Source organism: Rhinolophus sinicus, chromosome 14 (genome assembly GCF_057876585.1).
Source record: "Rhinolophus sinicus isolate RSI-liver-muscle chromosome 14, RSI-T2T, whole genome shotgun sequence".
NCBI lineage: Eukaryota > Metazoa > Chordata > Mammalia > Chiroptera > Rhinolophidae > Rhinolophus > Rhinolophus sinicus.
In genome coordinates, this window is record NC_142514.1 from 165,026,406 (window position 1) to 165,040,458 (window position 14,053).

General features: G+C 39.3%; 1 protein-coding gene across 3 annotated transcripts in view; it reads left to right on the top strand.

Moving 5' to 3' along the window:
* KIAA1549L (KIAA1549 like) overlaps positions 1-14,053 on the top strand; it is a 253,861-nt gene that overhangs the window by 22,997 nt on the left and 216,811 nt on the right. The window lies entirely within an intron of this gene.

The following is a 14,053-nucleotide window of genomic DNA, read 5'->3' on the forward strand; positions in this document are numbered from 1 at the left end:
CCAGTCTTGGTAAGTGGAGGCTCTGTCTGCTTGGCCACACAAACCAGAGAACAGAGTCATCCTAGACTCTTTCCTCCCTTTCAGCCAGGCCCTGTCAGTGCCGTCTCTTGCATATTTCCTGTGTCTTCCCCCTCCTCCGACAACTTTACTCAGGCCCCTATGATGTCCCATTTGGATGATTTCTGTAGCCTCCTATCTGGTCTCTCTTCTCCCTCCCACCTCAGTCCATCCTCCATGGATCCTCCTCAATCATAAAACAAATCATATATTCTTCCTCAGCCTAAGGCTGAAAACTGTATCTAGCCCACAGATATGTTTTATTTGACTAATTGTGTTGGGCTGCACCATGTTTAAAAACAATTTTCTTTGGGCTTTACTTATGTATATTAAAAAATCAAAAAAATTCACATAAGATCTCAAGATTTCTGGCTTATCTTGGAAAACTAGAAACCTGACCCCCTGACTCCTGCATTCTTTCCCTCCCCCCAGGGCTGGACAAAGGGACAGCTGTGTCCCTTAAATGAGGTGTATCCTCTTCAGGTAGTCACAGATCCCACCTTCCCAGGTGTGCTTCACTCACTTACGTCACCCACCTGGTTCCTGCATCATTGAGTTGGTGGCCTTTGGTTTGTAGCATGAAGTTGGGCATCCTCTAGTTGCAAGGGCCCCACTGTGGTCCTGGTACCCTGTGCCCACCGAGCTTAATTTCTTGGAGTACCTCAGACTCGGCATACTGTTCACACCTCTGCCTTGGCACATGTCCCTGTTCTGGTTAAAACTCACATGCGAGGCAAGAGTCTTTGAACATATTGGCAACCAAGTACGATGGCAATTTCTTCCTTCATCATTTGGATCAGAGGTCCACGAACCCTGAGAGTATTCTTTTCTTCATTATTCTGTGACAATGCGCCGTAAAAACTGCATTTTACATTTTGACCCAAAATACATACACATACACACATACCCCATAAGTAAAAAAAAAAAAAGTGTCAGGAAATAATACTTTCCATGACCTCTTTTCCCTCTTCCCTTCCCTTTTCTTCTTCCTTTCATTTTCAATCCTCCCATTCCTTCTTTTCTTCATTTTCCTTACAAGTTGGACATGACCCACTAAATTGATGTCATGGTCCACTTATGGGTCACAATCCATACTTTGAAAAACATTGCCCTTGAGGGGGATGTGTGTCTATAAATCCTTAAAATTATATGTTTAAATTCAGTGTATACCATACCGGTGCTTTTCTGGGAGAAAGGAATTTCCTTAGCATTCAGCTTTTCAAGGGGACTGATGAAAACAGATTTCAAAACCACCGATTTAGATATTTTATTTCCATTGAGACTTGACATCCCCAGTTTCATGCACCCAAGCATAGAAATTGGTGATAATTATTTTGAATGTACGCCTGTTGTGTCAGCTCTTTGACATGTCCTATATTGTTTGTTGTTAAATGAAGTTAATATTTGCAGACTCTCAGGAAGTGTGAAATGGGTCCTTTAAATCTCTTGCACCCACAGGAAGGTGAAAAGCTGGGTGAGGCATCATAAAAAGATTTACTTGGTGAAGTAGATTTAATAAAACCTTCATTTAAAGTCAGATAAAATAACAACCCAGAAAGTTTTCTTTCTTTTGGTTTATATCAAATCATTTATTCAACAACTGCCCTTGGTAATAGGAATAAAGAAAATAGTGGTGAACAGAATAAGTATTGTTGCCCTCATGGGTCTCTCAATCTAGAGAAGAAGAATGAGAAACAAAAATAGCATTGATATAAGTAGAATAAATATCATAAATGCATGATGCCAAAATATATAGTAGAGAAACTTAGGTTTGTGGAAAGGGTTGTGTAAGAAGATAACAGAAAATACGTGACAAGATAACCCAAATTATTTTGCGCTACAAAATTGTTAAATAGTGGTTTTGAGTCACAGAATTCAAATGAAACTGCCATAAAAAGTTAACAGAATCTCCAGATTAAATACCCTCTGGTAATATTTTTCCTGTTATTGCCCTACATGTTTGGTTTTCAAAAGAACCAAAAGCTGCGTTAGGAAGAGTATCTTCTGCATGTTCTAGGTATGATTAGCCTGGTTTTTAGAAGAGGAAGAAGGCTCTGTGTCAATAGGCTTATGGACCTGGCCTGTTATAGGGAAGATTAATGGTTTCTCCAAGTAGGAAGATTTATTATTACCCGTGTGTACCATTCCTTTGAGTGATTGCGGTGGATGGAGCAAAACTAACTCATTACTACACCTGTCAAAGAATGAAAAATGATCATTATGACGAGTCTTCTTTTTTCGCTTTTGTAACACAATTACAATTTTATTATATATATATTTTTGCGTTTGGGTATAAAAATACCTATGTTACTCCCCCCAAAACTGGCATGCAGAGAAAAGGGGAAAACATAATCCAGAATCCCAGGACCTCAACACACCTGCTGTTCACATTTCTGTTAGTAACTGAGTGTTGCTTTAATTTGCTGGGCTCTCGTTCAGAATGGCTGAGAGGGGAGGGGGCTCCTGCAGGCTCCCACTTATGCTTCACATGTGCACAGGCCATATGGCCACACGAATGTGCTCGTGTAGAAGAGGAGTGGCTGCCGGACCCCTCGGCTTCCCATTTGGTGTTTCTGTTTTCAAATGATCTTTGGTCCAAATCGTATGACCTCGTATGTCTCACAGACAGGTGGACATAGATGGGGGTGCTGGAGCAGTAACTCACCCTTGCTGATGCTGTGTTGTAATCTGGCAGAGAGCAAAGCTCCCCAGAGCCCTGAAATCCCCGGGGCTCTGACATCTGCTCTCCGCCCTGCAGTCTTCTATCTTAAGGCCCTCACCCCACGCTGTCCTGAAGGGATTACCTCTCACTGCGTCTTTCTTCACAAATCTAACTGAAAAGGATCAGGGCAATTTCCAGGATGCAGTTACTTTGCAGCTGCTTCTTCTCCTTCTTCTTCTCCTTCTTCTGTTTTTTTTTTGTAACTCTTTGGTTAACCTTTGCTTTCCTATACCCAGGTGTCAGATGAGGTCTTCTTGCCCCTTAAGCCCCACTTGGGTGGGCTCCAGCTCCCCTGTTGCTCGCTGGTGGGAGTATAATGCAGATTCTTCCACGGTTTATGTTCTTACTTTCACTTCTGCCTGTGAGCTTCTGCTTCCACACAATGACCCAGTTTATTTAAGGGCTCTCTGTCTTTGTTCTACACATATCCATCTAGATAATGTGAGGTTCAGTCTTTTCCCTTAATTTCTTCAAACAACCCAGGTGAACTGAGCATTTGCAACTATACAGAATGCTTTAAAATAATTTTTTTTTTTTTTTTACTTTATCTCCCCAGAGCTTTAACTTTTGACTACCTTCACCTATTTTGCCCGCTCCCCCACCTGACCCCCATAGCGATGACGCTGGCAACCACCAATCTGTTCTCTGTTTCTATGGGTTCGGTTTTTTAAGATTCCACATATAAGTGAGATCATTTAGAGATCATTTGTCTTTCTCTGTCTGACTTATTTCACTTAGCATAATTCCCTCTAGGTCCATCCGTGTTGTTGCAAATGGTAGGGTTTCCTTCTTTTTTTGTGGCTGAATAATACTCCGTGGTGTGTGTGTGTGTGTGTGTGTGTGTGTGTGTGTGTGTGTTTACATTTTCTTTATCCCTTCATCCATTGATGGGCACTTAGGTTGTTTCCATGTCTTGGCTATTGTCAATAATGCCGTAATGAACATGGGGGTGCATATATCTCTTCGAGATAGTGATTTTGTTTCCTTTGGATATATATCCAGAGGTAGAATTGCTGGATCATATGGTAGTTTTATTTTTAATTTTTTGAGGAACCTGCATACTGGTTTCCATAGTGGCTGCACCAATTTACATTTCCACCAACAGTGCGTAAGAGTTCTCTTTTCTCCACATCTTCGCCAGCACTTGTTATTTCTTGTCTTTTTGATGATGGCTATTCTAACTGGTATGAAGTGATATCTCCTTGTGTTTTTGATGATCATTTCCTTGATGATTAGTCATGTTGAGCATCGTGTCATGTACCTGTTGTATATCTCTATGTCTTTGGAATAATGTCTATTCAGATCCTCTGTCCGTTTTTAATTGGATTATTTATCTTTTTGCCATTGAGTTGTATGAGTTCTTCATATATTTTGGCTATTAACCCCTTATCAGATAAATGATTCGCAATTATTTTCTCCCACTTTGAAGCTTGTTTTTTCATTTTGTTGACAGTTTCCTTTGGTGGGCAGAAGCTTTTTTAGTTTGATGTAGTCCCACTTGTTTGTTTTGCTTTTGTTGGCTTTGCTAAGAAGACTTTAAGGATAGTTGGGGAGTCCAAAGGATTTGCAAGGAGCAAGGGAAATGGCTTTAAAAAGTTCATGCATGCTGTGTTCCTGTTCTGAAAAGCTCTTCAGCCAACTCTAAAAACCCTCAGCCTTTTGCTCTTCTCTTTCTATCTTTTTTCTTTTGTCCTCAAATACCGAACTCCTCACCAGTTTTCCATTAGCGCTGTTGAGCTTTCCTTGGTCACTTCCTGTTCTCAGTGATCCCTGCCTGTGGGGCGTCACCTTCCAAGCCCCAAAAGTTCATCATATTCCTCTCCTTCCTAAATAAGATAGTTCTCTTCTTCAGGGCTGTTAAGATAATAAAAATTTCACCCAGTTACTTAATAATGTACTTTCTAGGGAAAAAGAAAAACAACTCAATGACTTCTACTCTTCTGAAATAAGGAACAGATATTTGTTGTGTACAAAAATAAAAAAATTGGAAAGTGTCTTTTGCAGCACATTCTCCAAAACACACAGTAAATGAGCTAATATGTTTTGGAGCTAGGAGGGAAGTTGTTTTAACCAATAATTGGTCTGGGGGTCAAGGGGAACAGAGGACTAAATTCTGAGCTGGAAGTGAAGTGCAGGGGACTGCCACTTAATCCGCTGTGTGTCCTTGGCTTTGGGCTGGTCACTTGTCTCTGTTTCCCCATCTGCAAAGATGGATTTAATGGTTTCTAATGTCTTCCAAAGCTAAATGTACATGTAAATTTTAGCGCTTCCTAAACCTTTAGGAAAGCTTTCTACACACAGATACCTTGTGTGAGCAAATGTTTTTGGCATCTCTGTGTCCCACCTCTCTAACTCCAAGATGATACAAATTTTCTTCTGTTAAGGATCTGGTTGTCTCACCTCTGATACTGTCCTTGAGAAAAGTGTCCTGCTCTTAAACTGGACTCTAAAACAGGCCAAAAGCTGCTTGTGTGGGGGAACTTTTTCTCCTTTATAACAATGCAAGTCAGAGGTTAGATAAAGTGTGACTGATGCTGGGGAGGAGGGGGGCTTGGGCATGTATCACAGCATCTGTGTTCATTTGTTTTTTTTCTTTTTGGGGGGAGAGGTTTGTGAACCTTGGAAAGAGTCTCAAAAGTGTGCCTACATCAGTGAAACCAAATTGTGTGAATTCTGACACTTCGAAACCCCAGAAATTTTAAGGTCCTAGTGTACTAAAGTATTGGTTTGATGGCTTTGCAAAATTCTTTAACAGAGGTCAGAAAGGTGGTGGTTTATAATTTATTGTTCTCTAAAGGGCTTTCTGTAGGAAAGTAGAATGGATGACATTTACCGTCCTGAAAGTTTCCATCGAGTTCTTGTTTTTCTTGCTGGTTTTCCTGGTGAGTAAAGGAGATAGCATTTCTTCCAAGATATTTCCCTCCTCCTTTGTGCTTCACTGACATTTTTGTTAATCTACTAATTTCATTAAGGGTAGGCTCTAATGTCACACACTTTGGATTGTGACTTTTCCCAGAATCAGGAAGGTGAAAGAAAATCAATAAAGATCAGTTGCTAAATCAAGGTCATTCTGCTTGCTTTTTCCTTTCTGTTCTCCTTACTCATTTATTCTCTTTCTTTGGAAAACACCCCTTTTGAATGACTTCATTTGATCATTATCATAATCCTCTTTCTTAATTTTAAATGAAAACCCAAAAGCTTGCTTTTCTTGTGTGTTCTCACCTCTTTTTTTCCCCTTCCCTGGACTTTTATTTCCATAGTGGTTTACTGTAAATCCTCAGGGCATTTTGGGATGAGATTTGGAAGGAAAACTCAATACAGGATAAAGTTACTTAACACCCATCTCAGAGTAGGAAAAAGACTTGAAACAGCCAGAAAAAAACCCAAGGGAGTCTGGGCTAGTGGGGGCTACAAAGGCCATTTTGTGTTTTTTCGTGTGCCTCTATTATCGCTGCCTTTCTGTCTTTTATTTCCCTTTGTTCGTGGGCCTCTGCCGTGTCTTTACTTCTGCCTCCCTCTCCTTTTTCACAGAACTGTGTAATGTTAGATTTGGAGTGTGGACCATGGGAATCACTAAAAACTACCCCCTCATTTTTTGGAAAAGGACGCGAAGGTTTAGAGACGTTACCATGAAAGGAGTCATTGGATTGTAGCGGAGAGATTTCTCACAAGCTTTGGAAATGCAAAGGGGTGGGATCAGATCCCAGTTCAAACATGAATTGGCTGGGTGCTCTTGAGCAAGTCTCTTAACTGCGTTGCTGATATACACTGCATTTGTAAATGGGGCAATAATACCTTCCTCCTGGAGTTGTTGTGAGGGTTGAATGAGATGATGAGTTTCGTGTTCATAGGCAGTGCCTAGGAGATCACCCCCCAAACAGTAACTATTATCACCAGCTAATTAGAGGTAGTACCTGGATTAATTCTGGTTGCAGATTTCTTATTATTATGGTCATTGTTAACCATCTTGGTTCTGAAACACCTGCCTCAATCCATCTCGTGCTCTGCTTCCCGGGGTTTACAGTCTTCATGGCTTTTGTCATTGAAGTTGGCTTTTCTGTTTATGATCTCATCCCACTCCTTGAAATTAATACTGCATTTTAAATTCTCCCAGGTTCCCTGTGGACCCACGCACGGAACATGGATGGGCCTAAGAGTGGGTAACGTTTGACATTGTCCTTGAAGTAGATGTAGGATTTGGGTCTGTGGAGAAGGCAGAAGGAGTTCCAAGGAAAGGGAGCAACGTGAGCCAGACCAGAAGCCACGACCTGCAAGGTGTGTTTGGGGGATAGTGCATGGTTTGGCAGGCCAGGAGGAAGACAGTTTCAAGAAGGCAGGACTAGCCCACTCTGTGAAATGCTGCAAAGGTGTGGAGGTTGGAGAAATGAGGAAAAGGGATTGGATTTAACTACACAGGATTCCTTCACGAGCTTCGTGAGCTGCGAAAGGGCTGCCTTCGTGGCGCAGAGAGGGCACCAACCAGGTTGTACAGGCTATTAACCCAGTGCAGGATGGGGCGTGCAGACTGCTGGTATAGAACACACACAGCGTTTTTCCAAAGGCTGATTCACAAGCTTTCAGCCTCGGTTGTTAGAGGTGAAACGAGAAATACTAGTAATATAGTGTGTTTTTCATAAGCCTACTTTTATTTACTGTTAATAGCCATCCCGTAATCTGAGATTATGACTTTACCCGTTTGGTTTTAAAATGCCCTTTCTTTTATGAAATGATGACGGTTGTCAACCTGGCTGTTCCTTGGAACTATCGCGGGAGCTCTTAGAAACAATAGAATCCTGGGTCCACCTCAGAGCCCTGGAGCAGGCCTCGCACGGGGGTGGGCAGGGCTCCCAGGTGATTCTGTTGTGCAGCCAGTGGGGCGGGGGAGGGAACCTTCTTTGCTAATGGATGGTAGGATTTTTGTGGTGGGAGTTGTTGTTTCGTTTTAATTTTTAAATGCCTTTACTTGGCACAATTAAAAATGATAAACTCTTGGTTCATCGACCAACCTCATCTGTTTGGTTTTTGTTTTCATTTTTACTTATATTTAGTTTTTATTCTACTGATTTGTAACATTTAAATGGCAGGTACCCAAGTGCAGGTAACTTTTTAAATGACAAGGGAGAGTTTATTATAGTTTTTCTTTTAAGGAGTTAGCTCTTCTAGTGATTTTGACCGGCATTTAGTGGATTCCCATTTTTAGGAATGTTGTGTTTTTATGCAGTAAGTCTCGCGTGTGTTCTCAAGCACAGGTTGAGAATCACTGAGGATTATTGAGAAATCAAGTCAGAGATGGGTGTGATGGATGTAAAGCCCACAGAACGTCTTTCCTTTGAATCTTTTCTTGCTTCTTATGGGGGAGAGGATTCTTCTTGTGATTCAACCTGCCTTCTGTTTTAGCTGCCCACAGGACGTCTTGTCCTTTCTGACCTTGAAGGTGAAACATTTTTTCACTTAACAATTACAGGTCTGACATGTAGCATCATGTAGGGGAAACATTCTTGCTTTATGGTGCTTCTAATTATTTTAATGTTTAAAGGTCAGAGTAGGAAACATCTGAAAGGCAAAGCATTTCATTTCCATTAGCGTTTAAGGTTTCTAAGCCTGTGACATAGCCAGTAAAAATGATGATGTTTAAATCAGTTAATGTTCTATTTCTTACATGAATATTTTATATGAACTACACAGGAAGAAAAGTCTGTATGCTTATCCAACATTATGTCCAGTAGCTATTGGAAACTTGTCTTCTTGGGTTATTATATGAATAACTCCTGTTATTTATATCCAAATTATAAAAAGAATTACATGTATTGTTCCTGTGGCTTGTTTTGCAGACTAAGTATACTGGCTAAATCTTGCTAATATAAGCACTCCCTGAATTACTAACACCCTTACAGTCTTGCTATAAATAAGACTGTGTGGGCTGGACTATGCTGGGAAAGTAGCTAGGCCCTACCATGGGGCAGGAAATGGTGTTTCTGGGTGCTGCCTTGCTTTAGTATTAGTACTGAAGTTCGTAGTGTTGCATAGTAAAGAGTGTCTTAACAGACATCCAGCTGGCTGTATTAATTAGTGCTAGTCATTTGCTCTGTGATTGATGGCATAGCAGGCAGATCACCCAGGGTTAGGAAGCTGGTACCTTCTCCCACCAGGGGACGATCAATTGTGCTTGTTCCCAGATCTGTTGATGTCTGGCCTACTTGTTATTGTGATTTCCTTTTTTAGGATTAAATTTATTGGGATGACATTGGCTAATAAAATTACATTGGTTTCAAGTATACAGTTCTATAATGATTTCTTAATTTATTGAAATATTATATAAACCGATTAAATGTTAGTACAAACATTACGCATGGTGATCTGCTGTGAGATACGTGCTGTTATTCTCTCCTTTTCACATACAAGGAAACTGAGATTCAAGGAAGGTTAAATAACTTGCCTGAGTTAGTAAGCGGCAGTGACAGGGTTTGAACCAAGATGGCCTGATTCCAGCTATAGTATTAACTGATACACTCCTCTGCCAGGGTAAGGTGTAATCCTGGGATAACCAAAGGCTTTCTAAGAGAATATGAAGAAGATTTGCCATAGTCAACTGACTGGGGGGAACATGAATCTCATGAGGTTCCCCATTTAAAAGCATTTCATTTTAAGATGGTTTAGGGAGATGCTGCATTATATATCCTCTTCCTGGAGATGAATAATTCATCCTCACTTTCTAAAGCTTATGGAGTTTGGTGGCTAAAAGACCAATTTTACTTCGTTTACCCCAGAATTTCCCACTTATTTGAACATGGAATCCTTTTATCGAGAATACCTATTAACATTCTGCAGAGTAAGTGGTCTATGGAACATGACTTTTGTTGGATGTGGATTTAGAATAATTAATTCTAGGAGAAGACGTGTTCCCTTAACAATGCTCAGTTAGGGTTGTTTTGCTATAATTTAGCATCATATATAAATTTAAAACTTCTTATGACTTGGGTCTTTTTATTTTACATTCTAGTACAATCTATGCAATTAATTATCTTACTTATGGGATAAATTATAATCTATCTTTATAAACAGGCCAGGCACTGGGGAAACAAAAAAAGTGACAATTATAGTGGAAAATTTAACAGTTCATCTACAGGAACTGCTGGTGTGGACTTCTGCGCCATACTGAGGTCCAGACGCTGCTTCCATTTTTGCAGAGCTGTCTTTTTAGACTATCTTGTCGTAGAGGATGAGAATACTTGCATATGTCTAATGCCTATGGTGAGGGCATTAACATTTCTGAAAAGAAAATCAGAGCAGGGCTCTGACAACGAATTTGTGTGTGAGGACATGTACCCTCCGGGACATGGATGTTTCTGGTAACAGAATATTTGAAATTCCCTGGAAACGCCCTGGAAAACTCTGAGATAGCCATTGGCAAAGCATTTTATGATATTATAATTTCTTAATTCAGTAAAGCTACTACCTAGTATTTTTATTAACTGCCACTTTCAGTTAGCACACAAGCCAAGAAGTCTATTAAAATTATAATTGGTTGTTATGAAAATCATCATTTTAAATGCGTTCTGCCACATCTTTAAGGGCCTTCAGAACCACACAAAAATGAAGGTATGTGCAGTATGGATTTAGCATGAAGTATATTTTATACTAGTATGATACTTTAGGAAATGAATAACCCATGGATGATTAGATAATCTTGTAAAAGAGCTTTTTAAAAATTACTGTAAGAGCTAACCGGTTAGCTCAGTTGGTTAGAGCATGGTGTTGATAACACCAAGGTTGCTGGTTCGATCCCCGCATGGGCCACTGTGAGTTGTGCCCTCCTTAAAAAAAAAAAAAAAAAAAAATTATGGTAAAAGACACATAACAAAATTTACTATCTTAACCATTTTTGAGTGGACAGTTCAGTAGTGTTAAGTATATTCACAGTGTTGTGAAACACATCTCGAGGAAGTTTTTCATTTTGCAAATTGGAAACTCTCTACCCGTTAAACAACAGCTCCCATTTTCCTCTTTTGCTAGCCCCTGGAAACAACTATTCTTTCTGTCTCTATGAATTTAAATACTTTGGATAACTCATATAAGTGAACTCCTACAGTACTTGTCTTTTTGTGTCTGGCTTATTTCACTTAGCGTGACATCTTCAAGGTTCATTCATACTGTAACATTGTGACAGGATTTCCTTCCCTTTAAAGACTGAGTAATATTCCATCGTCAGGATATACCCCATTTTTTATCCATTCATCAGTCGATAGGCATTTAGATTAATTCTAACTCTTGGTTATTGTGAATATCATCAAAAGACTTAAAAAATGATGTATAGTTTCTATCATAGGCTAGTAATATAGTTTACTTACCAACTCTTATATTGATGAGTTTATAAGTGACTTCTGTTTTCCCCTTACATAAACATCTGATGACTGTCTTTCACATAAATCATTGGTTATATCTCTATTTCCTAGGAACAAATGCCTGGAATAGAATTATTGGATCAAAGAGGTGCACATTTTTAAGACTTTTGGCATATGTTACCAAATTATCTTCAATAACTGTATGAACAGTATAGGAAGGAACCCATTTCTCCACCCTTTTGCCAGTGTTGGGTATCATCATTAGAAAGCAAAACAGCAGAAGACCTTTGCCAACTTGATAGTTAAAAATGGTTTCCTATAGTTGTTTTAATGTGCATTTCTTTGATTACCTGGAGAGGTTGAACTTTGTTTTTTCATGTGTTTATTAGCTACTTGTGTGTGTGTGTGTGTGTGTGTGTGTGTGTGTGTGTGTGTAGAGTCCATTCACATTCTTCATCCATTTTCTATTTAAGGTACTGTATATCTTTCCCTGTTGATTTTAAGAACCTCTTTATCGAGTCATAAATTAAGTCTTTATCATATGTTATAGGTATTTTCCCCAATTTATCATTTGTCTTTTGATTTTTATGGTGTTTTTTATATCTGACATTTATTTATATTATATATATATATATATATATATATATATATATATATATTCGCATATATATTCCCGTTTCTCTCTCTTCTTTTTTTTTTTCTTTTCCTTGCTCTACTTTTCCTCCTTCTTTCCGTTTTTCTGTAATGGTTTTTTTTGGGGGGTGGTATTGCTATTTTTTGTTTTCTTTCTTTTGTTTTTTTCTTTTGTATTTTTATATTTTTGTTGTGTTGAGTGTTGGTTGGTTGTTTTTATGTGTAAGTGTATTTGGTTTTTGTTGTTGTTGTGCTTGTTGATTTGTTTTGTTCTGAAATTGCCCTACACCAGGGCCCAGCCCAAGAAGCACAAGAATCAACACACCCAGAGGCCAACTCCAGACCAAACCAGACTACTACCGGGTTTGACCTACAAGTGACACACCTACAGGGAATTCTCTCCAGGCACAAGAGCCCATAGGGGCCAAGCCTCATCTGAAGGGTCAGCCCTCACACAGCAGCTCATACACTGTGGGCAGAGCCAAGTCTCACAGCCAGTCAGCCTGGGAGTCAATCCTACCTACTGACAAGCCAAAAGCAGTTAAGCTCAACTTCAACAGGAGAATACACACAACACATGGGACACCTCTGGAACACACACACAGGAGACTAGGGAGACTGTCCAATTCCAATATAAAGGAGACATACTACATAAGTCCACCCTGCAAAGACTGAGAGACCTAGGGGATCTACCTACCGTGTTTCCCCGAAAATAAGACATAGCCGGACAATCAGCTCTAATGCATCTTTTGGAGCAAAAATTAATATAAGACCCAATATTATATTATATTATATTATATTATATTATATTATATTATATTATATTATATTATATTATATTATATTATATTAATTATAAAACCTAGTTTTACAGTAAAATAACACTGGGTCTTATATTAATTTTTGCTCCAAAAGATGCATTAGAGCTGATTGTCTGGCTAGGTCTTGTTTTCAGGGAAACATGGCAATACATTAAAGCAAACAGAGAGACAGCCAGAATGAGGAAACAGAAACATGTCCCAAATGAAAGAACAGAAAAAAACCTCCAGAATTGGAGCTAAATGAAATAGAGGTTCAACCTATCAGAGATAGAGTTTAGAAAACTGATGATAAGAATGTTTACGGAACTTAGTGAGAACATAAAGAAGGATAGAGAAATCATAAAAAAAAACAAAAAAAAAAAAAAACAGTTAGAACTAAAGAATACAATAACTGAAATAAAGAACACACTCGAAGGAATTACCAGCAGGTTAGATAAAGCAGAGGATCGAGTCAGCGATTTAGAAGACAAGTGAGCAGAGATCACCCAAATGGAACAACAAAAGAAAAAAGAATAAAAAACAATGAGAATAGCTTAAGAGACCTGTGGGATAACATCAAGTGCAACAATATGCACATCATAGGAATACTAGAAGGAGAAGAGAGAGAGCAAGGGACCGAGAACATATTTGAAGTAAATGACTGAAAACTTCCCTAATGTGGTGAAGGAAATCAACATACAAGCCCAGGAAGTGCAGAGAGTTCCAACCAAGATGAACACAAACAAGCCCACACCAAGACACATTAGAGTTAAAATGGCAAAGGTTAAAGACAAAGAGAATCCTCAAAGCAGCAAGAGACAGAAAGCAAGTTACTTACAAGCGTGTTCCCATAAGACTATCAGCTGACTTTTATTCTCTATCCAACATTTAATATAGCCAAATCAATGAATCTTTTCCTTCATGGTTTCTTTCTTCTGTGCATTACTGATAACAGTGGTGAAATATTAGGCAAGACTTTTCCCTACTTCCTAATCCAATTCAGAAAGACAAATGAAGTTGTAGCCATGTTAGGTTAGTGCAGGGCACTATACATTTAATACTCATTCATTTATTCATTCAATAATATTTATTGAGTGTCCACCATGTTCTAGGCATGATTTTAAACCCTGGATTGCACAATAAGCAACTGAATCGCATGAATATGGTGCCCATACATGATGAATTTTCACAGCCAGTCCCAATTTCAAGTATTCCATCTCATTGTCAGTTTCAGGTGTCAGACTACCTGTTCTGAATTTGGCTTCCGAATGTATGGATGTACTATGGTTGGGTAACATGCTTACTGGGGATCTTTCTTTGCCTGCCGACACCTGTCAAGTACATCATCCTGGATGCAGCTGGAATGGGCCAAGGTCTTGCTGTAGGGACCACCAGGTGAGCATTGTGCCTGCTGGCTGTAAGAGGGAACAGCATCTGTTTGGGGTACCCAGTTTAATAGCCAAGTCCCCATCCTCTCTCCCTGGCCCACACTGCTCGTG